Raw genomic sequence first — 27560 nt, 5'->3', positions numbered from 1 at the left:
AATTAGCCCTTTATAGTACAAAAAAGCAAATCGCTACTGTAAATATTACTTTCTCTGTCCCATAGTAAAAAAATTAACCCCTTACAGTAGCGATTATTTGCTCTTTTTGTACTTATTTTTGTTTTTTTAACCCCCATTATGTTACTAAACATCTCAGGCCGGGGGTCACACCTCTGTGTTTTTTGGTGCTTTTTGCAGAAACACACTACGGTTCAGTTACATGTTTTCCTATGGGAAACGTTCACATCCATGATTTTTTTTCAGCTACTGTGTATTTGGAAAGGGCGAGGACTTTTTTAACGCAAAACGGTGCTATTTTGTTTTTTTGTTGGTTCAATATACTTCAATGGAGAAGCCGCAGAAAAGCATGGAATGTGTTTTTGTGGCAATTTGTGTTTTGTAATCTGCCCAACAACAAATTGGCCCAAAAAAAAATGCTTTTTTTAAAAAGGCTATTATCCGATTAGTCGATTAATCGAAACAATAATCGGCCAACTAATCGATTATGAAAATAATCGTTAGTTGCAGCCCTAAACCACTTAAGACCCGGACCAATATGCAGGTAAAGGACCTGGCTAGTTTTTGCGATTCGGCACTGCGTTGGTTTAACTGACAATTGCGCGGTCGTGCGACGTGGCTCCCAAACAAAATTGGAGTCCTTTTTTTCCCACAAATAGAGATTTCTTTTGGTGGTATTTGATCACCTCTGTGGTTTTATTACTTTTTGCGCTATAAACCAAAAATAGAGCGACAATTTTGAAAAAAAAAAATCAATATTTTTTTTTTACTTTTTGCTATAATAAATACCCCCAAAAAAGATATAGGGTCAGGGTCTGTGGGTCCCACGGCCGCGGTCACGCAGCTTCGGACCGGGTCGCAGGCGCGCGGCCGCAACCCATGGCTGGGCACTTAAAGAGGACGTACAGGTACGTGCCTGTGCCCAGCCGTGCCATTCTGCCGTCGTATATGTGCAGCTTTCTTGCCGAGAAAACCGTACGTTGGTATGCTTGCCTTTCCCCAGGTAAACCCACGCATGCTCGACTTTGACACATGTGCGGTCATCGCAGTCGATGACGTCACCGTGTTCTTGCCATCCAAAAGAACGCCGGTTCTTTTGAATGACCGTCTGTATACATGGCAAGCGTGCCAGGAATCCCATCGGGAAAACCTACGTTTTTTCCTGATGGGATTTCCCGGCCGTGTGTACAGGGCCTCAGTCCATAGTCTACATAAGAGCCATGTATGGTCCCAACACCGGGTTGTTTCAGACTCCATTGGAACGCACGCAATTTCGCCCCCAATCTAGAATCTTATGGAGACTATGGACTGAATCTCACTGGCATCGTGCTTTCCAATGGAGTCTGAAACAACCTGGTGTTGGGACCATACATGGCTCTTATGTAGACTATAGCCCTGTACACACGGCCAGAAATCCCGTCAGGTAAAAACCGTTGGTTTTCCTGGCAAACTTGCCATGCATACAGACGGCCATTCAAAAGAACCGCCGTTCTTTTGAATGACAAGAACGCGGTGACGTCATCAACTACGACGAGCCGGCGCTCGTCACTTACTCTGCCGAGAATCCAGACGAGAAAATATTAAGAAGGTTCTCTATTTATTTTTCTCGTCGGGACTCCGGGAAGTTTTCTCGATGAGAGCATACACACGCACGGTTTTCGCGGCTAAAAGCTCTCCCAGCAGCTTTCTTCCAGAGAAAACCGTACGTTGGTATGCTTGCCTTTCCCCAGGTAAACCCACGCATGCTCGACTTTGACGCATGTGCGGTCATCGCAGTCGATGACGTCACCGTGTTCTTGCCATCCAAAAGAACGGCGGTTCTTTTGAATGGCCGTCTGTATACACGGCAAGCTTGCCGGGAATCCCATCAGGAAAACCAAAGTTTTTTCCTGACGGGATTTCCTGGCCGTGTGTACAGAGCCTCAGTCCATAGTCTACATAAGAGCCATGTATGGTCCCAACACCGGGTTGTTTCAGACTCCATTGGAACGCACGCAATTTCGCCCCCAATCTAGAATCTTATGGAGACTATGGACTGAATCTCACTGGCATTGTGCTTTCCAATGGAGTCTGAATCAACGTGGTGTTGGGACCATACATGGCTCTTATGTAGACTATAACCCTGTACACACGGCCAGAAATCCCGTCAGGTAAAACCGTTGGTTTTCCTGGCAAACTTGCCATGCATACAGACGGCCATTCAAAAGAACCACCGTTCTTTTGAATGACAAGAACACGGTGACGTCATCAACTACGACGAGCCGGGAATCACTTACTCTGCCGGGAATCCCGATGAGAAAATATTAAGAAGGTTCTCTATTTATTTTTCTAGTGGGGACTCCCGGAAGTTTTCTCGACGAGAAAGCATACACACGCGCGGTTTTCACGGCAAAAAGCTCTCCCATCAGCTTTCTTGCCGAGAAAACTCGGCAGAGTGTTTCCCGCCGAGGAAAACCATACGTTGGTATGCTTGCCTTTCCCCAGGTAAACCCACGCATGCTCGATGAGACTGCGGTAGCATACAAGGGTAGTGTAGGGTGTAGCAAGATGGCGGCCACGGCATCGAATGTGACGTGCGCCGTTGTCGATGACGTCACCCCCCGTTCTTGCCATCCAAAAGAACGGTGGTTCTTTTGAATGGCCGTCTGTATACATGGCAAGCTTGTCAGGAAAACCAATGTTTTTTCCTGATGGGATTCCCAGCCGTGTGTACAGGGCCTCAGTCCATAGTCTCCATAAGAGCCATGTATGGTCCCAACACCGGGTTGTTTCAGACTCCATTGGAACGCACGCAATTTCGCCCCCAATCTAGAATCTTATGGAGACTATGGACTGAATCTCACTGGCATCGTGCTTTCCAATGGAGTCTGAAACAACCTGGTGTTGGGACCATACGTGTTCCATAACCCAGCACAGCCCCAATGTTCAGCTTGCTCTTAGGTGAATTTAGCTTAATCAAGCACTTTCCATTGTTTGTACTTTGTGTGTTGTTTTCTGATTAGCCTTGATTGCAGATGATTACGGCAGTTCTGTGGAGGAATGGATAATCCTTCCCGTTCAGGGGATCAGTGTTCAGGGATGAATGTTCATCAAGTGCTCCTTCACAACAGCCTAGCTATGCGTGGGGGGACTGATGAAAGCAGTTATGCTGCTTGTATACATGGGGATTATAAAAATGTTTTGTTATTTCGGGTCTATCCGAGTTGGTTGGATTCCAGGATTTACGAAGCCCAATGCCAGAAATGAGCGTCTCTTAACCACTTCGATACCAGGCACTTATACACCTTCCCACCCAGGCCAATTTTCAGCTTTCAGCTTTCATCGCTGTCGCAATTTGAATGACAATTGCGTGATCATACTACACTGTACCTAAACATTTTTTATTATAATTTTGTTCCCAAAAATATTTTTCTTTTGGTGGTATTTGATCACCTCTGCGGTTTTTATTTTTTGCGCAAAATACATTTAAAGGTATGTTTTCTACTTCAATGACGGGCACTGATAAGGCGGCACCGATGAGGTGGCACTGATGATGGACACTGATAGGCGGCAATAATAGGTGGCACTGGTATGTGGCACCAATAGGCGGCACTGGTGGGTACTTATGGTGGCACTGATGGGTACTTATGGATGGGGACTGATGGTCACTAGGTGGGTACGGATGGGCACTGATGGATGACACTGGGTGGCATTGCTGGGCATCACAGATTTAAAGGTCTTTCACAATGGTGCCAATCAGTGCCCATTTGGCATCAAATTGCATATGTGGAAGGCCATGTTGGATGTACCTGGCCATCCACATGCTTGGGGCTTCCCTGGTGGTCCAGTGTGGGCATTCGTGGGGGGGGGGGCTGCGCTGATGAACAATCAGTGCAAACCCCCCTGTCAAGAGAGACGCCGAACGGCTCTCTACTCGCGTCAAACGCGAGTGAGGAAGAGCCGATCAACGGCTCTTCCTGTTTACATCGTGATCAGCCGTAATTGGACACGGCTGATCACGTGGTAAAGAGCCTCCGCTCCGCTTACCGAGATCGGAGATGCAGGGTGTCAGACTGACACCCCGCATCACGGATCGCCGCGCTGTGTGCCCCCACGTTATCCTGCAGGATGTCAATAGACATCCATTCAGGATAACAGAACCACTTCCCGGACGTCAATTGTCTATTGACTGGGCGGGAAGTGGTTAAAGTGACCCCGACCTGGTCTAAAATGTTTCTATAGGCCCGTACACACAATCAGATATTCCGACAAAAATTGTGTGATGGACGTGTTTCGCACACAAAATTCCACGGATTTGTCCGATGGAGGTCCGATCATGTGCATGAGGCTTAAGGCCCATACACACAATGAAACTTTTCGACGGTTCTGTTTTATCTGACAATCCGACCGTGTGTATGCTCCATCGGACAATTGTTGTCGGTTTTTCAACGGACAAATGTTCGCTGTGCATGCTCTCAAACTTTCCGACAACAAATGTCTGATAGAAGATCATCCAATCGTGTGTACACAAGTCTATCGGACTAAAACCCAAAGTACAAACACGCATGCTCAGAACCAATGCTAACCATCAGACAACACTTTAGCAGAAGTTGCCCAAAGGGTGGCGGTAAAGAGCTGAAAAAACACTAGATTTGGTGAATGTTGGCTGAAAAAGTTCTGCCGTGTGTATGCAGAACAAGTTCACGGACAACGCCCCTTTGGACAAAAATCCACGGAAAAGTCAGATGGAAGTCCGATCGTGTGTATGAGGTTTTAGGGTAGCAGAGATGTTTGAGACGCCTTGTATTGCCTTCAGATACTTGTGTTCATTTCAGATCAACCCCAACATTCATCCAAAGCCCCCCTCGGGATTTATAATGACTTTTATTTTTCTTTGAGCTCCCAGATGGCCTTCTAAAAAGAAGTCTGGCAAGACAAGAAGATGGAAACTGTCATTGCTGAGCCCATCTTCTTTAAAAAGTCTTTTTATGAAGCATTTTTTGACCCTTTCGACACAGAGAAACCCTTGAAATCACTTTTCAGTCTCTGGGAATCCCTGCTAAAAATCACTATATCTACAACTCCTAGTTTCATAGTTACATAGTCGGGTTGAAAAAAGACACAAGTCCATCTAGTTCAACAAAAAAAATAAATAATATAAATACAATCCCATGTACACAATCCTTCACCCACAGTGTGATGGTCAGTGGGAAGAATGTTCCTTACACTTGTGGTCATTGGAAAGAATTACCCCCTTACAGATAGCTAAAAAGATTAATGGTGTCCAAGACTGCTGTTAGAAACCATAGGCCGACAGATACATATGAACTGAGATGGGTGGCCCCCCATACAGATGACCTGAGACGGGGGGTGCTCCGTACAGATGACCTGAGACGGGGGGTGCTCCGTACAGATGACCTGAGACGGGGGGGTGCTCCGTACAGATGACCTGAGACGGGGGGGTGCTCCGTACAGATGACCTGAGACGGGGGGGTGCTCCGTACAGATGACCTGAGACGGGGGGGGGGGGGTGCTCCGTACAGATGACCTGAGACGGGGGGGTGCTCCGTACAGATGACCTGAGACGGGGGGGTGCTCCGTACAGATGACCTGAGACGGGGGGGTGCTCCGTACAGATGACCTGAGACGGGGGGGTGCTCCGTACAGATGACCTGAGACGGGGGGGTGCTCCGTACAGATGACCTGAGACGGGGGGGGGTGCTCTGTACAGATGACCTGAGACGGCGGGCGCTCCGTACAGATGACCTGAGAGGGGGCGCGCCCCGTACAGATGACCTGAGAGGGGGCGCGCCCCGTACAGATGACCTGAGAGGGGGCGCGCCCCGTACAGATGACCTGAGAGGGGGCGCGCCCCGTACAGATGACCTGAGAGGGGGCGCGCCCCGTACAGATGACCTGAGAGGGGGCGCGCCCCGTACAGATGACCTGAGACGGGGCGCGCCCCGTACAGATGACCTGAGACGGGGCGCGCCCCGTACAGATGACCTGAGACGGGGCGCGCCCCGTACAGATGACCTGAGACGGGGCGCGCCCCGTACAGATGACCTGAGACGGGGCGCGCCCCGTACAGATGACCCGGAGGGGCCCCGTACAGGCGACCAAAGACGGGGGGGGGATCCCCCCCCCGTCTCTGGTCGTCTGTACAGGGGATCCCCCCCCCGTCTTTAGTCGCCTATACGGGGCCCCTCCGGGTCATCTGTACGGGGGCCCCCCGTCTCAGGTCACCTGTACAGGGCACGCCCCGTCTCAGGTCATCTGTACGGGGCACGCCCCGTCTCAGGTCATCTGTACGGGGCACCCCCCTATCCTACAACAGATTTGCCCCTCTCTGAAAAACAAGGAAACCGGTAGTGGAAGAGCCATTGAAGGCTGCCACTTGGCATGACATTTTAGAAAAGACAACTGGCATGCCATGACTCCAAAACCCAATTTTCTCTTTTGTGCTTCGTTTCCTACCAGCCAGCCCACATGTGAGACGTGGCAGAGCCGATAATATCCTACAGTAAGGGGACCGAATTCTCGCTAGCCGCAGTCCTCCCCTCCTCTACTTTCATCCACGGCTGTTTTATTTTTAAACTCTGGGAATAAACAGGATTAAGCTCGTTATGTCTCCTTAACGAGAGGAAGATGGCTTCAGTCATTAGAAACCCCACAAAGTCATCCAGACAAAGGCCATCCAGAAGTTGTCCCCCCCCCCCCTCCCCGTTATTCAAATCCCCTTCCTCCCTTTTCTCCTTCTCTATAATTGAAACCAACAGCTTCTCTAATTGAAAACAAAAATACAAGAATCTTTTGTTTCATTACCACCAACAAGAGCCTTGTTCTGTTCCAGTTGATTTATTTTATTTAGTGTTTTGGATATTGTTCCGCAGCTAAATATTTTTTTTTTTTTTTTTTCACGGGGGTCCTAATAGCTCTGGCGGTTTGGCACACGGGACGCAGAACGTTTTTTTTTTATTTTTTTTTACCCCAGTCATTCAATTTGCTTTTTGTTTTGATCAAAAGCTAAACATTTCCACGGAGAGACATTACAGTTGGCTTCTGTGGCATTTGCCAAATCGCATTGCGCTCCACAGCAGCGACCAGGGCCAGTTCTTAAGCTCCTTCCTGTTTATTTGTCACTTTTTATGGCTTTGTTTTTCTGGGATGTTGGGAATCGTGTCGGAGGTAGACAAGGTCACGCCACGATCGTGGTGATCACGTAAATGCGCCCCCCCTTTTTTTGGGCTGGGATATTGGTCATTGTTGGGTCTTTTACAAAACAAGGTGCATCTGTGTCTTGGTCAACTCGTAATCCAGTAGTGTCTTATCTCTTGGGTTCTTTTATCCAAGCAATGGTGGGGATCAGTGTTTCTAAAAATGTTTTCAGTCACGGCACCCTTTAAAATTTCACACAATCTCGAGGCACCCCATTGTAATATGTAAAGAACCAAACCAGTGGTCTCCAAACTGTGGCCCAGGGGCTGGATGTGGCCCTTTGCTAGCCTTTATTCTAGGGGTGCACCGAATGGAAATTTTGGTACTGAAAATGAAGGCTGTGCTAGGCCGAAAACCAAAAATATATATATATTTTTTAAAATATTTATATTTTTATATACAATTGTATTCGACTTTTTAGCTAATATCAACAATTTAAATTAATATTAATTTATTGTTATATCATCCCGGTACTGTTGTTTAGAGCCGGCGATCGGCTATCCAAACATAACAACCGATGCGGCTAAAAGCCGCTCGGTTGTTATGCCGGAGGAGCGGGAGGGGACATCCCCCCCCCCCCCTCCCGCCGCCTCTCGCCGCTCTGACCGGGCCTCCCGTCCCACCGGGAGACCCAATCCTCCATGCGGCGCCTTCTGTGTCCAGGCGGAGACTGACACTAAGCTGTAAACGGCTTTGATTCAGTCTCCGCATTGAAACCACGGAAGCGGCGTCATGACGTCACTTCCGGGTTTCTCGGCTGTCAATGGCGCCGGATTTAAAAAAGTACACAGTATTCAGAATCGCCGTTTTCGGCGATCTGAATACTTTGAAGTGCAAAGGAGGGCTCGGGGGTCTTTTAGACCCCCGATCCCTCCATAAAGAGTACCTGTCACCACCTATTACTGTCACAAGGGATTGACATTCCTTGTGACAGCAATAAAAGTGATCAAAATGTAAAAAAAAAAAAAAAACACAATTTAATATTATACAAAATTAATAAATAAATAAGAAAACAAAAATTTTTTTTTTTAAAGCGCCCCCCTCCCCGCGAGCTTGCGCAGCAAAGAAAACGCATACGGAAGTCGCGCCCGCATATGAAAACGGTGTTCAAATCACACATGTGAGGTATCGCTGCGATCGTCAGAGCGAGAGCAATAATTCTATCACTAGACCTCCTCTGTAGCTCTAACCTGGTAACCGTAAAAAAAGTTTAAAGTGTCGCCTATGGAGATTTTTAGGTACCGTAGTTTGTCGCAATTCCACGAGTGCGTGCAATTATAAAGCGTGACATGCTTGGTATCTATTTACTCGGCGTAACATCATCTTTCACATTATGCAAAAAAAATGGGCTAATTTTTACTTTTTCATTTTTTTAAAATTCATGAAAGTTAATTTTTCCCAAAAAGTTGTGTTTAAAACACCGCCGCACAAATACCGTATGACATAAAATATTGCAAAAATCGCCATTTTATTCTCTAGATTTTCTGCTAAAAAAATATATATAATATTTGGGGGTTCTAAGTAATTTTCTAGCCAAAAATATGGATTTTAACTTGTAAACACCAAATGTCATACATAGGCATGAAAGGGTTAACTAAATGTGAAAATCAGAGGTGTTCTGTCACATTAGCAAGCATTGTAAGGTTTGCTGCTGCTTTTTTGTGTTTAAAATAACTGTGAATGCTACGTTGGGTGTAACCAGATGTCCGCTTGCCCCCTTCTGCACAGTAATGTTAGTGAGGAGTGTGGGGTGGAGCAAGATGGCCGCGATGAAACGTCACTTCCTGACGAGACAGCCGCCTCCGGGTGTACCAAGATGGCCGCCGCTCCGGAGCTAGGCTGAAGCCGGGGACTTTCCTATGGCCACACCCGAAAATTGTGTGTCATCCAGCCTGGAGATCGCGGGGGGCGGGGGATCTTTTCGTGATTAATCGTGCAGCTCTAGTTTCAGGCAATGTGCTCAGTCATACGCCTTTTACTTTTGGCTGGTTGAGCTTCCAAATGACAAGAGTTCTACACTTTCTTCCATTGACTGTCCTGTATAAAATTCTTCTGATTTAGACATTAATGGCTGTGTGTTGTGATATTTTGAGGGGACAGAAAATTTACACTGTTACACAAGCTGTACACAACATTGTAGATACAAAGTGTAATTTCTTCAGTGTTGTCACATGAAAAGATACAAGAAAAGATTTACACAAATGCGAGGGTTGTACTTAGTTTTGTAACATGCTGTATGTGATCTCCCGCACACAGAGGGGTGTACTTACTTTTGTGAGATGCTGTATATATTGTGATCTAGAAGTGGTTACATCACACATGGTGTCTGCAGCAATGAAGGATTTTTGTATTTGAAACTTTAATGTAAATCTAGACAGTTGAGGGGGTGTAATATTCCCGCTGGGTGGAGTATGCGATCCCCTTACTTTCAATCGAGGCGTGATTTTTGCCGCGATTGTCGCCTGACAAATCGCAGGACTGCTTTTGGGAAACGGGTGTCCCGTCATTTTGTTTGTGTGATTTGTCAGGTGACAATTTTGTCCCGTGATTGGGGTGCCATTGAAAGTAACGGGATCACAAGTGTGTCACGCGTTTTGCAGCAATTTAGGAAATTGCAGTAATTCCGCACGCGATCCAGAATGCCTAGGTGTGATCGCAGCCAAAGCTAAGCGTCTTCTATCATTTGCTGGGTTCTTCTATAGATTCTGGGGGAACCTTTTCTTCCTCAAACATTCCACACATTCTCTTCATTCTTTATTCCACCGCTAATATATACTCTGCATTGACCTTGTATTGCGCTTTTCTCGCTGAGGACTCCAAGTATTGGAGATGGCGTTGGCCGGGAATCGAACCCGAGTCATCTGCTTAGAAAGCAGCTATGCTTACCACTGCACCACCAACGCAAAAGTAGCATGTCTTTGTAATATGGGAGGAAACCGGAGTACACGGAGGAAACCCACGCAAGCTCCATGCAGATAGTGTCCTGGTCAGAAGCTGAAACAAGGACCCCAGTGCTGCAAGGCTAACCCCTAAGCCTCTGTGCTGCCCATATGCGGCCTCTGATCTAAGGCCCGCCCCCGCTGAGCGGGGTAAATCACTTATGTTCACTTAAAGTGCCTTCAGAAGAAATCCAAACTTATCCTAAACTACAATATATAACACTCCTATAATAAAACACACCCAAATAACAATAAAGAGGGGTACAGTGTTCCCCTAATTGGCAACACAATGGAGCTAAATATTTCATTCACCCTTGGGCCTCATTCACACGGGGGGTATTAATCCCTACCCCATGGGAGGGCCATGATTACCGCAATGGGGATGCACAGGTGTTACCAGCATGCCGTGTAGGCAGTCCCATTGCTGTCACCTGGGGTGCAGAGACTGTACCCAATGTGACATCTGTGTGGGTGCCGGTGCACGGCCCCGAACGCACCCAGGGTGCGTCCGCACAACTGCACCCACAAGGATGTCCTTTTTGGGGTTAACGCAGCCCCCACACAGGGTACAGATTCATACACCCCGTGTGAGTGAGGCCTTGGACTTCTCCATGAAGAGCCTCACTGACAGGAAGAGTTCTCATTTCTCCAGCAGAGAAAGCCTAAAGAAAGCTGAAAAGACTTCTCCGACCTCTGAAGACAAAGAGTTTCAACCTCCCCTCATAGCTGGTCCAACACACGCCTCAAAAACATACCGACCATTTAACCTCCTCTTATAGCTGGTCCAACACACGCCTCAAAACATACCGACCATTTAACCTCCTCTTATAGCTGGTCCAACACACGCCTCAAAAACATACCGGCCCTCAACCTCCTCTTATAGCCGGTCCAACACACGCCTCAAAAACATACTGGCCTCCAACCTCCCCCTTATAGCCGGTCCAACACACGCCTCAAAAACATACCGGCCTTCAACCTCCTCTCATAGCCGGTCCAACAAACGCCTTAAAAACATACCGGCCTTCAAAGTTCACAACATAATTCAATTTCTTTATGCCGATCGACAATACATAGATCAAACTTATCACCTGTAAAAACGTGCTTGGGATGTTGGTGGTAAACGGCCTGCTAGGCCCGGGGGGAACCAGAACAAGTCCTCCCAAAAGTTACCTCGTATCCAAAAGTTGCCAAGAGTGTAAATGTAGACATTATGCTTTAAGGTTAATCAAAAATATCACATTCTAAAGGGAAAGGTAGAACAAGGGGAGGGGAAGTATGGAAGAGGCAGAGAGGGAGAAAAGTAGGGGGGATGGAAGGTTGCGGGTAGGGAAGGGGTGTGGGGGTTCCCCCCAACCCTCACCCCCTTCTTCCTCCAACCTTCCCTTCTCCCCCCTTTCCTCCCTCTCACCCTCTTCCATGCTCCCCCTTTGTTCTACCTTTCCCTTTAGAGTGTTATATTTTTGATTAACCTTAAAGCTTAATGTCTACATTTACACTCCTGGCAAATTCTGGAGGGCTTGGTTCGGTTCCCCTCGGTCCTAGCAGGCTGTTTACCACCAACATCTCAAGACACTTTTTTTTTTTTTTTACAGGTGATTATGTTTGGGAGATGTATTGTGGAACCTTAAAGCTTCTGCAGAAGCTGCAGAAAGGTAAAAAGAGGGCTGATGGAAAGACCCTCCGGTTACTGGAGTGGCAGCCGCCACCAGTGAATGGGCCTGGAAGGGGCCCTCAAACTTTTTGTTGAGTCTTCTTCTAGGAACAGCCAATTGTCGTCTTGTTTGTCCAGCTACGTTGATAGTCGCTGATTCAGAAGCTGCTTATGAGAACTTTTTTAGAGATTGATGATGTAGTGGATTCCTGTCATGGCTTGAAATGAAGATCCTCTCCCTCATATTCACTAGCAAATCATCCTCTTCTCATCACCTAGTTTAACTTTTCTTCCAACATTTTGGCCATCTTCAATCCCAAGAAAGCTGCACCCCTCCCATTTAAGTGCAATCCGTCGCTACTATAAAGATGGGAACGGCCTGAAAAGTCAGCCCAGTTCGCCATGAAGCCAAACCCCTCCTCCCTGCACCAGTTCCTCAGCCACTTGTTAAGTACCATAAGCTCTTGCTGTCTCTGTGGTGTGGCTCGAGGTACAGGCAGTATTTCAGAAAATATTGCCTTGGGGGACCTTTTCTTCAATATGGCCCCCAAGTCCCTGAAATCATTTTGTAGGGTGCTCCATCTTTCTCTAACTTTGTCATTAGTACCGATATATACCATGACAGCTGGGTCCTCTCCAGCGCCATCCAATAATTTGTCCATGCAATCTGCAATGTTCCGAACCCGAGCGCCTGGTAAACAACATACTGTTTGGCGATAATGGTCTGTGTGACAGATTGCCCTCTGTATTCTTCCAATAACTGAATCCCCTACCACTAGTATGTGCCTATCTTTTGTGGTAACCTTGCCTCCATTTTCATCACATGGTGGTGAAGAAGTCTCTGTGTCAACGACACACGCTGGTGAAGTCTCTGTGTCAACGACACACGCTGGTGAAGTCTCTGTGTCAACGACACACGCAGGTGAAGTCTCTGTGTCAACGACACACGCTGGTGAAGTCTCTGTGTCAACGACACACGCTGGTGAAGTCTCTGTGTCAACGACACACGCTGGTGAAGTCTCTGTGTCAACGACACACGCTGGTGAAGTCTCTGTGTCAACGACACACGCTGGTGAAGTCTCTGTGTCAACGACACACGCTGGTGAAGTCTCTGCGGCTTCACTGCCCGGTTCCCTACGGCGCATGCGCGAGTCGCGCCCGCCGATTGGCTCCCGCTGTGTGCTGGGAGCCGAGTGTTCCCAGCACACAACCTGGGGGGCGACGGGATGTGACGGAATGCCCGTCTTTTGCCCGGCATGAATGCCGGGCCGGAAGTGGGTGCAAATACCTGTCTTTAGACAGGTATCTGCACCCCCCTCCCCCCTGAAAGGTGTCAAATGTGACACCGGAGGGGGGGAGGGTTCCGATCAGCGGGACTTCATTTTAGGGTGGAGAACCGCTTTAAGCTATTCATCCAGTTAGCTTTAGCAATTCAGCTATTCAGCATTCCGACGCATTTTCTGCAGGAAATGCATTTTCTAGTTGTTATTGTTATTATTATTATTATTATTATTATTATTATTATTATTATTATTATTATACATTTATATAGCTCTGACATACCGCAGTGCTGTACAGAGATCACTGTGCTTATTGAAGTTTGTACACCCAGTAGAGCTGTACGATTCTGGCCAAAATGAGAATCACAATTTCTCTTATCGTCCATGGACGGACACAGCTCCTTAAATCTTGACAAGTGGGTTATGTTCCCTGTTCACAGGAGAGGACTAGGCAGAAACATGTTAAATAGTTAAATACATGTTACATTAAAGCGGATGTGCCACTAAAACAATATATTAAAAGCTAGCAGCTACAAATACTGCAGCTGCTGACTTTTAATATAAGGACACTTACCTGTCCTGGAGTCCAGCGGTGATCGCAGCAGAGGATGAGCCGATCGCTCGTCACCCTGCTGCTCCCCCCTCCATCCACGGTGAGGGAACCAGGAAGTGAAGCGCTGCGGCTTCACTGCCCGGTTCCCTACGGCGCATGCGCGAGTCGCGCTGCGCCCGCCGATTGGCTCACACGCTGTGTGCTGGGAGCCGAGTGTTCCCAGCACACAACGGGCGACAGACGGGATGTGACGGAATGCCCGTCTTTCGCCCGTAGCGTGTGGCCGGAAGTGGGTGCAAATACCTGTCTTTAGACAGGTGTCTGCACCCCCCTCCCCCCTGAAAGGTGTCAAATGTGACACCGGAGGGGGGGAGGGTTCCGATCAGCGGGACTCCACTTTAGGGTGGAGGACCGCTTTAACAGAGTTGAACAGCCCCGCCCAGGGGGCGGTCCCTCCAGACATAACCCTCCTCACTGCAGCTTGCAGCCTCAGTTTCGTTCTGCCTAGCAAAGGAGAAGGACGTATGGCTCCCTTTGGGCCCAGCGCCCTGAGGAGAAATTTTATTTTATTTTACTTTACTTTTTCTTGAAGAATCTTCTTTCAACTGTTGGCTGAGAGACAGGCTGGATATTATAGATCCTTGTAGTCTACTCAGTCCGACCAGCAAGCGTGGGCACACCTTTGCAAAGAGGCTTGGTCTGCCACGCCATACCTCATGACTCCTGAGGTGGCCGGTGAGCTTTGCTCCGAGGTCCACATATGACTGAGCTGTGGTGTTGTCTCAATCACAGTGGACCGGGCCGACAGCTACCTCCATTGCGGTTGTAGTTCTGTCAGGAATGCGTCAGCGAGTCCTCGCTCGGACGGGTAAGTACAGTCCCTCCTGCTTCGGTGGGTTGGTACAGCTGGGCATTCCTGGGGTTCGGGGGTCCCTTCTCCCTTCCCTGCTCCTTTCCCTTGCTGCATTGCTAACATTGCCGCTGTCAGGGGGGAGGGGGCCTTCCTGAGGGGACTGTGTTATCTGGCCTGTGTTTTTTCTTTTTTGTATTGGGCTTTCCTGTGAGGTAAAAAGCCCTGTGATGAGCACAGATGTTTATGATTATACTTCAGCAGACGCTGACTGATTGGTGACACCTGTAATGGTTTTGCTTTTTATGCTGTATCTGTGACTTGTCCTTAAATAAAACAGCCCTATGAGGCTTTTCCTGTTTAACCACAGGTCCCTGCAAAAGTTACCTCACGGTTCTTTTCCTCACAGGCAGCGCTGTGCAGTCTCCTCCTGAGGGAGTCCCCTGGTTACCCCTGGTCAGCGCAGCAAGTGGGTGAGAGGCCCTGAATAGGGCTCTAGGAGCTTTTGTCTATTTGTAATTGGAGTCAGTATCTGGGTCCTTCCCCACATGCTGGTGGTGGCAGCAGGTGTTAGCACCTGTGATTCCCACAGAGTTTTTATTGTTAGTCCTGGACACAGTTTGTGCCAGGGTGGGGGTGGACTGCGGGCGGGCGGTAAAAGAGTGCCCCCTTCCCCCGTTATCCCCTGGGGAATGCTCTGTTATGGAGCCATGGACTAGGTACCTAGTTGAAAAAAAAAAAAAAAAAAAAAAAAAGGCAGAATAAGGCATTTATGGGTGCGCTTTTTACTGCTGCAAGGGACTCTCCTAAGCTGCATAGTGCAGCTGGGTTTCCGCTGAGGGCTCGGTCTTTTTTGGATCACACAAATCAGACCGCTGTGTAGGTTTTTTCCTTCTGTGCCCTTCTTTGATAATTTCTGAGATGCGGAATGAGAAAAGCCACTGAGGGCTTTTGTAGTCCCTCACCGCCGGGCGGGAACCCCTACTTGTATGGATCTGACTGATAGAAGATCCGAAGTACTGACCCGTTCCATGTTTACCATGCTGGGGTCTGGCTTGCGGCCTATTGTGGCCACTACACTGGGGTCTCAGTGGTCGCTGGCGCTATTTTTTTGGGAGATTTTTCAATTACATTGAAAACCCCCATTGGCGCCCATTTTGTCGTAGCCACGCTATGGCGCAGCTTACATTGTGCTGGCCTTTTTCCTGTGGCCGCGTTCTGAACGCTCGGCGGCCATCTTGGAGTAGTCCTGACCCCTAGTGCTGTATACAACTCACAGAGTGAGCATTTTGCACCAGACAGTGGAGGAGCACCGACTCTCTCCTGAGGTTATTAGCCTAGCGGACCAGCTGGTCCAGGGCCTCATATAGGTCTGTGATGCTTCATTGAATGCTGCGCCCTTGTTATCCAGGGCGTCTGTTTCAGAATGGTTTTATGCACACGGTGGTGTAGTGCTTAACTCCATTACTTGGCAGCAAAAGAGTCATTGGTTCGAATCTGCACACTGACGCCAATCTGCACACTGACGCCAATCTGCCTGGAGCTTGCATTGTCGCTCCCTGTGTCTGTGTGGGTTTCCTCCGGGTACTCCGGTTTCCTCCAAAGACATAATATACATACACACTATGTGTGTGTATTATTTAGGGGCAACCCTCCCAGGCCGTCAAAGGCCCAGCTGGGGGACTAATCTGTCCCTGGGTGCATAAGCCGATCACGCCGGCACCCAAATCCTGCCAATGTATATAGCCTTCCCTCCCTGTCTCTAGGTGGGAGGGGCGGCTTGCAGGTTCACAATTCAGTGAAACCTCCCTGCTCTCCGACTAGTGGGTCTGCGAGGTGGTCTCTTCGGAGTACTAGATAGGGTTTCCTCCTATCCACAGAACAAAGTTCTGTCCTTGTGTCTTCCCCTCCCGGCACGTCGGTCTGCCTTGGGCAGTGTGGGATTTGCTAAGCTGCAAGGTAATTTTACCTTTCCTGCAGGACGAGAGTTTTGGGGTTTTCTATGGGCCTCAGGCCCTAAATACCTTTGTGAACGTCGGGTAGTTCCGCATGGAATCCATTTGTTCGGTGGTAGCTGCGCTTCATCCGGGGGATGTCCTGACGTCCTCGGACATCAGGGACGCATACATGCATGTCCCGTTTTGCACATGTCACAGTGTTTTTTTCTGTGCTTCGTGATGAGAGAAGGGTCTCTGTCAGCCTGTGGCCCTCCCTTTTGATCTGGCGTCAGCACCATGGGTTTTCAGCTAGGAGCTCGCACTTATTTGAATTTTGTTGGGACAGCGAGGCTTTGCCTCATTGGCTACTTTGACGACTTTCTTCTGAGAGCAGCTTCTGTCTCCGACCTAGTGGATGGGTTATTCCCATTCAGACCCTCCGAAGATTCGGGTGGATGTTAAACGTTTAGGCCAGAAAGTGTAGCTCAGTGGCAGCAAGCCTGCCCTACATGTGTGCGACCCAGGGTTCAAATTATGGGCATGCTAGGTTCCGACTCAGCGTTGGAGTATCTAGTGTTGATCCAGACTCCTCAGTGGCAAAGGTCCTTCTTCCCCTGGAGAAATTGCAGACTCTTCAGTCTGCGGAGAAGGTATTGGCATCACGCAATCGGTCTTCTCTCCGGGCGCCTGCTGGTTCAGGGTCTGTGGGTAGCCTCCTTCAAGGTGGTACTGTATGCCCAGTTCCACACCCTGGTTTTCCAGTGGAACTACTGTCCAGGTGGTAAAAATCTCTTGTCTCTGAAATCATTAGATTCCTGTGCGCCACCTAGTCAGAGTCTCTCTGAGTTGGTGACAGAGATTCCCGACTCTTCGGTCCGGGAAGTTGTTCCTTCCTTCCAGTGGTCGGTGTTTACGACGAATGCCAGCTCACGGGTTGTGAACCTGGAGGTTCACAAAACTGGGGGGGTCCAGTCGGCCCTGAGTCGCTGGACTTGCGTGGACCTATGACCACACCTCCTTGAATGTGTCTGGTCTCGGTAGCTACCCAGGGTCGGGCCTGGCTAGTGCCTGGTGGAAGACCGCCTGGGAATACCAGGTGCTGTCTACTGTTCATTGTCCTACTATTTTAGGCGATCAGGCTATGCTTCTCCTTGTGGTCGACCAATCTGGTTTCAGCCGGACAACGCCACGGCCGTGGCTTCAGTCTACCATCAGGTATGCCGGCAGGCAGACTACTGGAGTCGCCAGATGCTGGACCAGGGCGACTGGTCTTTGTGCTTGGGGTGTTTCGGCTCCCTTGCAGGAGGTGAGAGCCTCACATGGCATGGATCTCATGGCAGCTTGTCTCCGCCGCAAGGGTGTCAGTTAGTGGCCAGGTCTAGTGATCTTGTACAGACGCGTCAGTCGCGCTGGTGGCCCTGTGTTGTCTGTATCGGTGATTTTTTGCCATTCCTCCATGGTAGTTGCTTCCTCGGCCGCTCCACAGAGTGGATGCTGAGGAGATCCCGATGATTCTAATCGCTCCAGATTAATCTCGGCGTCCTTGGTACGCTGATATCGGGCCCTGGTAGCGGAGGCACCCTGGCGATTGCCAGGGCAGGAGGTTCCTGTCTCAAGGTCCCATACTTCCTCCTGTTGTACAGTCACTGACTTGCTTAACATGGTTATTGGAAGCCAGACTTTAGGTGACCAGGGTCTGTCTGACTCGGTCATCTCAACAGGGCACCGTAGTCTTCTTCCGGAGGATCTACCGTCGCACCTCTCTTGGTGCGAAGGGATGGAGTGACGTCCACGGGCGTACTTTCAATGTCCAGGGTCCTGCTGTTTTTAAAGCTTGGATTGGATCTAAAAAATTGCTTAAAGCACCGTTTGGGGGCAGATTTCAGCCTTGGCTGTGTTCTTTTAGTGGCCTTTTTGCGGCCCGTTCCCTGGTGGGTCCCCTTTTTTTTTGTGTGCAAGGGGTTTGTCATATACTTTCCCCTCTTGGCCCATCTCTTCCCCCATGAGTTTTGACTCTGGTGCTCTCGGTTCTTCAGGAACCTTCCTTTTGGAAACATCAGAGAGATTTTCTCTTGACACTATCTCAGAAGGTGGCCCCTTTAGTGGCCTTTACCTCTGTTAGAGGGGTTTCTGAGTTGGCGGTCTTGTCTTGCAAGCCGCCATGCTTGATCCCCCATAAGGATTAGGTGATGGTGCGCCCGCGACCTTCCCTTCTTCCGAAGGAGGTTTCGGCCTTTCAAACTTTAGGCGTGGTACGCGCTTTTGCGGGTATACCAGCCTACTACGGCTCCATTTCGGAGCTTCTGACTCTCTTTTGTGTCGGTGTCTGGTCCACAAAAGGGCCTGGCGGTCTCGTCGACCACCATTTCTCGGTGGATCGGGCAGGCCGTCATACAGGCCTATGCTCCTAAGGGCGGGCCCCCCTTTCCGGTCACGGCACTTTCGACCAGGGCAATTGGTGCTTCCTGGGTTTTTTTTTTTTTTCCCGACATCATGCGTCGGTCTCACAGGTGTGCGAGGCGGCGATTTGCTCGTCCGTTCACGCTTTTTCCAGAATTTACATGGTTGCTGTGAGTGCATCTTATGATGTTTTTTTCAGCCGCTAGTTTTTGCCGGCGGCTGTTTAAAGTTGCACCTCCTCCGTTGAGGAGCTCTGCTTGTTTTGGGGTGAAGTTAAAATTGTTTTTACTGATATATTTCCCACCCCTCGTTTTTTGACACTGCTTGGGGACGTCCCACTTGTCAAGATTTAAGGAGCTGTGTCCGTCCATGGACGATAAGAGAAAATAGGATTTTTTGTACTCACCGTAAAATCCTTTTCTCTGAAGTCCATGGACGGACACAGCTCCCACCCCTCCTTTTTAGGTTTGTACTGCTTGTTACGAACTGAGGCTGCAAGCTGCAGTGAGGAGGGTTATGTCTGGAGGGACCGCCCCCTGGGCGGGGCTGTTCAACTCTGTTAATGTAACATGTATTTAACTATTTAACATGTTTCTGCCTAGTCCTCTCCTGTGAACAGGGAACATAACCCACTTGTCAAGATTTAAGGAGCTGTGTCCGTCCATGGACTTCAGAGAAAAGGATTTTACGGTGAGTACAAAAAATCCTATTTTTTTTGCTTAGGATGAAGATCACGATTCTCACGGAGTAAAATATTTTAGATTTATACAAAGAAAAAAAAAAATGGGCTAACTTTACTGGCTATTTTTTTTTTTTTTTTATTCATTAAAGTAATTTTTTCCAAAAAAATTGCATTTAAAAAGACTGCTGCGCAAATACAGTGCAACATAAAATATTGCAACAACCGCCATTTTATTCTCTAGGATCTCTACTAAAAAATTCTATAATGTTTGGGGGTTCCAAGTAATTTTCTAGCAAAAAAAAATAATGATTTTAACTTGAAAAGAGCTGTCAGAAAAAGGTTTGGTGTTTAAGTGGTTAAACGTTCCTAATTTACATGCAGAAGTTTATTCCTTTGATGTGATACAATCTTTAGACTTAACTTTCCACTGATAAAGAATGTTTTCAAAACTTGGCAGGCTGCCCAGACTTTGACTTTTGGCTGAGAGCAGAGAGGAAATTCTTTATTATTAAAGCGGGAGTTCACCCATGTATTACATTTTTTTTTTCTCCCCTTAGATTCCTGCTCGTTCGATCTAGGGGAATCGGCTATTTGTATTAAAATATGATCCGTACTTACCCGTTTTCGAGCTGCATCTTCTTCCGTCGCTTCCGGGTATGGGTCTTCGGGAGCGGGCGTTCCTTCTTGATTGACAGTCTTCCGAGAGGCTTCCGACGGTCGCATCCATCGCGTCACTCGTAGCCGAAAGAAGCCGAACGTCGGTGCGGCTCTATACTGCGCCTGCGCACCGACGTTCGGCTTCTTTTCGGAAAATCGTGACGCGATGGATGCGACCGCCGGAAGCCTCTCGGAAGACTGTCAATCAAGAAGGAACGCCCATTCCCGCAGCCCATACCCGGAAGCGACGGAGAGGATGCGTCTCGTAAACGGGTAAGTACTGCACATATTTTAAAACAAATAGCCGATTCCCCTAGTAAAAATGAGCATCCATCTAAGGGGAAAAAGTGCCCTCTAAGGGTGAACCCCCGCTTTAAAGAATAAACAGGTTCTTGAGTGCCTGCTTGACTTTCATTGGGTACTGCCTCGGAAATTGTTTCTTGACTTGCATCATCATTTTCTGGTGACGTACTTCTGGGCCTCACTCTTGTGGAAACACTTGAGACAGTTCTAGGTTTGAAAAAAACATTACATTGTAAAAAAAAAAAAATACATACAATGGTTTGCGTGTTTTTAGAATACTTTCACACTATCCTCTTTTTTTCATGTTGTTTAATTAGACCCCTTTTACACTGTAGAGATTTTGCACAAAAAAAAGATCGCTTACAAACTGGAAATAAAATGCATACTATACCGTATGAGTATGGTATTTGGTCGCTAGCGGTGCGGTATTTTAACCCCTGCTAATCCCCCAAAAAAAGATTAATCTGTATTAACCACTTAAGACCCGGACCTTTAGGCAGCTAAAGGACCCGGCCAGGTTTTGCGATTCGGCACTGCGTCGCTTTAACTGACAATTGCGCGGTCGTGCAACGTGGCTTCCAAACAAAATTGGCGTCCTTTTTTTCCCACAAATAGAGCTTTCTTTTGGTGGTATTTGATCACCTCTGCGGTTTTTATTTTTTTGCGCTACAAACAAAAATAGTATTCTTCTACCTATTTTTGGTAAAAATCGCAATAAGCGTTTATCGGTTGGTTTGCGCAAAATTTATAGTGTTTACAAAATAGGGGATAGTTTTATTGCATTTTTATTAATTCTTTTTTTTTTTTACTACTAATGGCGGCGATCATCGATTTTTTTTTTTTTCGTGACTGCGACATTATGGCGGACACTTCGGACAATTTTGACACGTTTTTGGGACCATTGTCATTTTCACAGCAAACAATGCATTTAAAATGCATTGTTTACTGTGAAAATTACAATTGTAGTTTGGGAGTTAACCACAAGGGGGCGCTGAAGGGGTTATGTGTGACCTCACTTGTATTTCTAACTGTAGGGGGGTGTGGCTGTAGGTGTGACGTCATCGATTGTGTATCCCTATAAAAGGGATCACACGATCGATGAAGCCGCCACAGTGAAGAACGGGGAAGCCGTGTTCACATACAGCTCTCCCCGTTCTTCAGCTCCGGGGAGCGATCGCGGGACTCCAGCGGCGATCGGGTCCCAGAGCTTCGGACCGGGTCACGGGCGCGCGACCCACGGCTGGGTACTAGCACAGGACATACCTGTACGTGCATGTGCCCAGCCGTGCCATTCTGCCGACGTAAATGTGCAGGAGGCGGTCCTTAAGTGGTAAACAGAACCACCTGTGCGCCAAAGCTGAGAAATGGCCTCGGATTTATATACTGCACAGAACAGGTGATGGTTTGTCAAAGGATGTGTCCGTACATCCACCTGACCCTAACAGGCATATGTATACATGTGCTGGGTGACCTGCATGTGACTCTCGCTGTGATTTCCTCATGACGGGGAGCTGGAAAACATTGTGTACTGCTGGGATTGCACAATGATTTCATTTAATTTAATGCAGAAGCTTTGGATTTTTATTTTTTTTATTTTTTTGTCTTTTCAGTCCCTTTCTTTCCTCAGTATTGAGGATTTCACACACAATTGTTCATGCAGGACGCCCAGCTATAAAATAGTTTGCTGGAAATAAGAGAATGGTGTAAACAGGATGTACATGTGGTGGCGTCTTCACACCGAGGACATTCCCCGTCCACATAACTGGCAAATCCGCATTGATCTTTAGGGTACTTTTACACTGAGGCGCTTGGTGCGCTGGCGGTAAAGTGCTGCTATTATTAGCGGCATTTTAACATTGCGTTTGCCGCGATTTTTCAGCGAGTTTCTACTATGAAAGACAAAATGTGGAAACAAATCCAGATAATCACATTTGCAAATTACGGTGGAAAATACCGTATTTATCGGCGTATACCGCGCACAAAATGAGCCTCAATCTAATGTTAAACATTTTTTTTCGGGTGAACTCCCGCTTTAAAGACATACAGTGAGTATAGAAAATACTCACATTAATAATCACGTGTTGTGGTTTTGCAGCCTGAAATTAGGACACAGTTTTTGTTTTATCCAGCTGTCTTTACTCAGTGCAACTTATAACATCCGAGTGAAAGATATAACACAACATGTCAGAAAAAAAATAAACAAAATATTCAAAATGGAATCTCTGAGTTGGAAAAAGGATCACCCCCCCCTTGTGTCAGTATTTTCTTGAACCACCTTTTGCTTTAATTCCAGCCTTTAGTCTGTTGGGATTTGTCTCTACTAACTTTGCACATCTAGACTTTGCAATGTTTGTCCATTCTTCTTTGCAGAACTGCTTAAAGAGGAGTTCCACCAAAAATAATAATATAATAATAATAATGAAAAGTCAGCCCGCGATGTTGGCAACCTAAACCGATCCGTCCCTCGGGTGGAGGCGCCGCCGTCTTTGGTAGGGGAATCAGGAAGTGAAGCCTTGCAGCTTCACTTCCTGGTTTCCTTACTGCGCATGCGCGATCCCACCGGTCCCACTAAGTGAGTAAATAACTTTGTATAGCGCAGGGCTCGACAAATCCCGAAATGGCATCCTGGCGACTTGGCTTGGAAGTTTTTTGTGAAGTCCCCAGCTCTTCCTTGTGTGAGCTGGCGCCATCTGGTGGTGGCCGTTGGTATTACAAGTTAAGCATTTCAACAGCAATTCTAATGTCATTTTTCACTATTTTCACTGCCATCTTCTTCCCTCTAATTAGAACCCCCAAACATTATATATATTTTTTATCCTAGCACCCTAGAGAATAAAATGGCGATCGTTGCAATACTTTCTGTCACGCCGTATTTGCGCAGCGGTCTTTCAAGCACACTTTTTTGGGAAAAAATTACACTTTTTTTTAATTAAAAAAAATAAGACAACAGTAAAGTTATCCCCATTTTTTTTAATATTATGAAAGATAATGTTACGTCGAGTAAATTGATACCCAACATGTCACGCTTCAAAATTGCGTCCGCTCGTGGAATGCCGTCAAACTTTTACCCTTTTAAAATCTTCATAGGCTACGTTTAAAAAAATCTACAGGTTGCATGTTTTGAGTTATAGAGGAGGTCTAGGGCTAGAATTATTGCTCTCGCTCTACCAATCGCGGCGATACCTCACATGTGTGGTTTGAACACCGTTTACATATGCGGGCGCTGCTCACGTATGTGTTCGCTTTCTGCGCGCAAGCTCGTCGGGACAGGGTGCGTTTTCTGGCTCCTAACTTTTTTAGCTGGCTCCTAGATTCCAAGCAAATTTATCAAACCCTGGTATAGCGCTACAAATGCAAATGAAATCGCCTCAATGCGCTTTGTATCCATTATCGTCCTGATCCTTCAGAAGAGGTGGGTGTTTCCCAGAAGGCAGCGGGGGCGGAACGAAGAAGGCCCCGGACGTGGCTTAGGTCGCCGCTGCGACCTATGCTCAGAAGTGGGAGCAAATACCTGGTATTTGCTCCTTCTTCCCCCCTGAAAGGTGCCGAATGTGACACCGGGGGGGGGGGGGGGGGGGGGGGGGGGGGGGAGGGGGATATGCGGTAGCTGGGGATTAATCCGAAAAGCGGAAGTTTCATTTTTGGGTGGAACTCCGCTTTAAAGCGGTAGTAAAGCCCATATAGCTCATTATGAAATACTTACCTTGGAACGCTGTTAGAGGAACTTACCTGGTCCACGCCGAGGGAGATGTCATCTCGTGCGGAAGACTTCTTGTCCGGCGGCTGCCGGGCCTTTAGCCGAAGATCCCCCCTGCGCATGCGCCGCTGCAGTCAGCGGCGCATTGCGAGGGGAAAAATCTCCTAAAGCGTACAGGTTTAGGAGATGTTTTTTTTACTTACAGGTAAGCCTTATTATAGGCTTACCTGTAAGTGAAAGTGGTAGAAAAGAGTTTACTACCACTTTAAGTCCAGTTACATTTGATGATGAGCATTTGTAGACTGCAGTCTTCAATTCATTCCACAGATTTTCAATGGGATTTAAGTCTGGGCTCTGACTAGGCAATGCAAGGACATGCACTTTTTTCTCCTTCAACTGCTGTGTGGTCATTTTCGCTGTGTGCTTTGGGTCATTTACTCAACTCAGAAAAGTACCTTCTGTTGCCCCATCCAAATCCCCCTAATTCTGTCCTATGATCCGACTTCCCGTTCTTATTCTGGACTGCCTTTGTTCTCCATAGTCCCACTATATATAGGAATGTAGCTATCGTCTCTTGCTGTGGGCACTGGGCTTTATGCTTTGGCCACTGGGTTGTATGCTGTGGCCATTTGGCTGTGGCCATTTGGCTGTGGCCATTTGGCTGTGGCCATTTGGCTGTGGGCTTTGGCTGTGGGCTTTGGCTGTGGGCTTTGGCTGTGGGCTTTGGCTGTGGGCTTTGGCTGTGGGCTTTGGCTGTGGGCTTTGGCTGTGGGCTTTGGCTGTGGGCTGTGGGCTTTGGCTGTGGGCTTTGGCCATTGGGCTGTGGGCTTTGGGCTTTGGCCATTGGGCTGTGGGCTTTGGGCTTTGGCCATTGGGCTGTGGGCTTTGGCCTTTAGCCATTGAACTTTGGCCATTAGCCATTGGGCTGTGGGCTTTGTTCTTTGGCTACTGGGCTGTGGGCTATGACCAGTGGGGACATTGGGCTATATGCTATGGGCTATGGCCATGGGCCTGTGGGCATAGAGATTTGAGAGGTTTGGTAGATCATGGAGGACATTACAAGGAAGCGGAAACATTTCTTGAAAGGTAGATAACAGGACATTAAAGTAATGGATGAGAATGGATTATTTTTGGAGGATAAGGATATTTTTTATTGTGACTTTAGGTATTGTGTTAATGTGACTTTTGTGTGTTTTTAAAGTGCTGCTGATTTTGTTTTTGCCTTTTTTATTTCCTTTTGTGCACATTTGCTACAAAAGGATTGTTAATTTTCCAGTAGGTGGCGCTGGAATCCCGCTGTTGTACTGTGGAGGAGAAGTCCCATTATTCTAATACAATGAGAAGTAGAAGTTTGCTTTGCTGTGTGTAATGAGGACGGCTTTATTATTCCCTCTGATGAGGTTTTCATGTATCGGCGATCTCTCAGCTGCTGCTCATTTTAAATTTAGATCCAAACCCGATCACTAAAACCTCATATCGGCTATAACCTAATAATCTCCGTTCAAATGATTTTCAGTCCGTTCTGCAGTGTTTATTAATAGAATACTTTGTGATCCTGCCATGAAGGTCTATGTTCAGACACTTCCTAATACAGGGTGACAACTGTCTGCCAGTTGTACCCCTGTGTTGTCACCTCACCATATGCCCTCTTGGTGGAGACTACAACTGATTGTGGCAGCAGATATTGCCCAGGCATGGTCCGTCCACCATTGTCGGTCCCGGGGAATGGTGTGCACCCGATGCTGGAGACAGGAAGTAGATGAATGAGGCTGGAGGAGATTAATGAAAAATGGGTGAAAAGGGTTTTTTATTTTAAAAGACAGTAGTTTTTATGATGGTGTTTTAGCAATCAAAATATCACCCAATACAGATTTACGTCGCCTCAATATGGGATGAGATTTCATGGATCTTCAGATGTAACTGTAATAGTCAGAGGGGTAAAATCTCATCTAAAAGGTAATTGTCATTGTAAAAGGGGCCGGCGTAAGCGTGCGTAATTTAAATTATCCCGTAGGGGGCGTGGATCATTTCAATTAGGCTCCTTCCCGCGCCGAACGTACTGCGCATGCTCCGTCGGGAAAATTTTCCGACGTGCATTGCGGTAAATGACGTCGCAAGGACGTCATTTGCTTCGACGTGAACGTAAATGGCGTCCAGCGCCATTCACGATCCACTTACGCAAACGACGCAAATTTCAAAAATCGCGACGCGGGAACGACGTCCATACTTACCATTGGCTGCGCCTCCTAATAGCACGAGCAGCCTTACGACGGAAGCGACGTACGCAAACGACGTAAAACTCGAACGCCGGGCGCGCGTACGTTTTGTGAATCGGCGTGAGTATGCAATTTGCATACTCTACGCTGACCACTACGGGAACGCCACCTAGCGGCTAGCGGCAGATTGCACCCTAAGATACGACTGCATAAGAGACTTATGCCTGTCGTATCTTAGGCTACAGTCGGCGTATCTAGCTTTCTGAATACAGAAAGTCGATACGCCGGCGTAGCGTTTGAATTACGCGGCGTATCTATGGATACGCCCGCGTAATTCTTTACTGAATCTACCCCATTGATTAAGGTAAAGGCATTCATCTCTACTAGTCTCATGTGACATGTTCCCAGTTTCGTATCGTCTTCTGCAGCACATCCCCAGCCAACAATGTATCCCATCCTCACTCTCTGACCTTCATCTCCTCTATTAAGTCTGCAGTCTGACAGTACTCTCATTATACATACTGAACATTATATGCGGCCCTTTGGTGTTGTCAGGGGCCACATTTAAGGCCAGCTATAGCTCAGAAGTTGAAACCCATTGGTCTAAGGCAAATCATGCCCTTGGCACTCTCAGCCACGGCAATCTGTCACAATGGTTTCACCCGTGGCATTGGTTTTAGTGGGCAATTTAAAGAGATGTTTGTTTAGAAATCTAGAATGTTTTTCAGTTTACCGGGATGGCAAAGGTCGGTATCGATAGGAACCTGCAGCTTGCTCTTTGATATTGCTCAGAGTTGTTTGACAGGCGCAATACGCCTCCTTTTTTCCCACGCAGTTGGCCTTTTTTTTTTTTTTTTTCCCTCCACAGTTGTCCTCTGTTTTGCGCCCCCCCCACAGTTGGCCTGGTTTTGTTTTGCCCCCGCAGTTGTCCTCTTTGTTTGCCCCCCCCCCCGCAGTTGTGGTTTTGTTTTGTTCCCCCCCCCCCGCGCAGTTAGCCTGGTTTTGTTCCCCCCCCCCACAGTTGGCCTGGTTTTGTTTTGCCCCGGCAGTTGTCCTCTTTGTTTGGGCCCCCCCCCCGCAGTTGGCCTGGTTTTGTTTTGCCCCCCCCCGCAGTTGGCCTGGTTTTGTTTTGCCCCCCCCCCCGCAGTTGGCCTCTTTGTCCCCGAAAGTTGGCCTGGTT

The 27560-nt window shown here is 47.8% G+C and overlaps 1 protein-coding gene and 1 non-coding gene across 4 annotated transcripts in view; one reads left to right on the top strand and one right to left on the bottom strand.

Moving 5' to 3' along the window:
- Positions 1 to 27560, top strand: part of EXOC6B (exocyst complex component 6B) — a 472504-nt gene that overhangs the window by 57558 nt on the left and 387386 nt on the right. The gene's annotated exons all lie outside the window — the stretch shown is intronic.
- Positions 10047 to 10118, bottom strand: TRNAR-UCU. Its single transcript has one exon. It is a non-coding gene; the product is annotated as a tRNA-Arg (tRNA).

Source organism: Rana temporaria, chromosome 1 (assembly GCF_905171775.1).
Source record: "Rana temporaria chromosome 1, aRanTem1.1, whole genome shotgun sequence".
NCBI lineage: Eukaryota > Metazoa > Chordata > Amphibia > Anura > Ranidae > Rana > Rana temporaria.
This window is presented reverse-complemented; position numbering and strand designations above follow the sequence as displayed.